The sequence below is a fragment of the Suncus etruscus genome, chromosome 6 (genome assembly GCF_024139225.1).
Source record: "Suncus etruscus isolate mSunEtr1 chromosome 6, mSunEtr1.pri.cur, whole genome shotgun sequence".
Classification (NCBI taxonomy): domain Eukaryota; kingdom Metazoa; phylum Chordata; class Mammalia; order Eulipotyphla; family Soricidae; genus Suncus; species Suncus etruscus.
In genome coordinates, this window is record NC_064853.1 from 15,379,603 (window position 1) to 15,381,645 (window position 2,043).

Genomic DNA, 2,043 nt, shown 5'->3' on the forward strand with positions numbered 1-2,043 from the left:
TTCCTTGAAATTATTTTTATTGTGGGGGCCAGAGAGATAGCACAACAGTAGGGCAGTTGCCTTGCATGCAGCCAATCCAGATTGTACAGTGGTTTGAATCCTGGCATCTCATATGGTCCCCATTGCCTGCCAGGAGTGATTTTTGAGCACAGAGCCAGGAGTACCCCCTGAGCGCCGCTGGGTGTGACCCAAAAACCAAAAGAAAAATTATTTTTATTGTTATAACATTGGTTTAAAATATTGGATAAATGTTTCTAATGTGCAACATCATAACTGGACAACTGGATATATTACATGACCCTGTGTTAGAAAGGTTTGCTTCTTATTTTCTTAAGTTCAAAATTTTTGGCAAGGAGTTTGCTTCCAGTTGGAGAAATGACACCAAAATGTCAGTGTCTCTCCTCGGTGATATTAGCAGTTTCATGGATGCCCAAATGCATGTATTCATTGGGAATTTCAAACTAAAGAGATACTCAATTTTTTCACTTATATTTATGATGAAAAGCAGATTTTCTAGAAAGAACCTTTCCTTTGTCTTCTGCAGGATCCCCAATTGTATCATTTCACTATTTCCTTTTCGATGTTATTTATTTGTTTGCTTCGTTTTGTTTTATTTTGGAACCATATCTGGCAATGATCAGGGGTTACTCCTGGCTCTGCACTCAGGAATTACTCCTGAAAGTACTCAGGGGATGTTATAGGATTCCATAGCCACCCAGGGTGACTGAGTCCAAGGCAAGCACCCACTATTGTGCATCCTAACTCTTAAGCCTTCTGATTTTATAACAGCACCTCACAGTGCTAAGGGGCATATTCCAGGCTCTGTGCTTAGAAATCGATACTGGTGGGGCTCAGGACTTACTCCCAGTTCTGGGCTCAGGAATCACTCCTGGTGAGCCTCAGGACTTACTCCTAGTTGAGTGCTCAGAAATTACTAATGTTGAAACTCAGGGGGCCATATGGGATCAAACCCAGGCTGACCACATGCAAAGCAAGCATCCCACCTACCATACTATTTCTCAAGTCTTTGAATTTTTAAAGTAAAACTATGATCTTGTAGGAATTTCCTATTCAGATTGACAAATTAGGGGTGGTGACCTGCCTGGTAATTTCCAGCCAACTGGATCTGCAAAAAAAAAACACAAAAACAAAAACAAAAAAACAAAAAAACAAAAAAAAACTGCAGTGCTGAAATTACCTAGGCTACTCCAAAAAGTACTTGGGGACCTGTCCAAATGTATTCATCTACATTTTGAGGCCCATGTAGTACAGGGGATTGAACAGACATGGATTTTCAGACATCCCTGTACTACTTCTCAGCCTCTCATTTTCATTCTATCTTATTAAGGGTGGGGAGTGTTAGGCACACTCAATAATGCTCAGGAATAGTCCTGGCTCCGTGCTCAAGTGACTCCTGGTCACAGTTGGGGGATCACATGCGTACCATGGATCTAACCAGGGCTGGCCTGCACCATTTCTATTTCTCTGGTCCCCAATTTAAACTAAGATTTTTTTTTCTCCCTCCTCCCACATTAATAATCTCAACTTTCAACAATTGCAGAAATGATAAGGAATAGTGATTTATTAATTATTTATTATTATTATAAATTTATTTCCCCAAAATATGCATAACAGTTTCATCATTAACAGTATTAGCAGCACCAACCAGCAGAACTTATCACTTTTATCACAGTTTCTTGAAGTTCTTTCATTCCTGAAGGGTTGTTCAACCCTAAGGATGCAAGCCATTTGGAACTGTTTAAAATGAATCTCCACCAGCTGCAGTGGAAGTGGACACTGAAGAAGCGTCTGGAAGACAATGCAGGATGCAAAGCTCAGGGAGCCAAAGTGAGGTGGTTCTCTCTTGGAGAAGAAGAGGTGTCCTCCTGAGGAAACACTTGCTAGGGCCAAGTCTTATTAGAGAACAGAAATATCAGGCCCACCCAGTCATGTGGGGTACCAACTGGAGTGGGAGGGGTACAAGCTAAGGATCCTTAGCACTGCTGGGCAGCCTCCCCAAATCCTTATTTTTTTTTTAAGTTT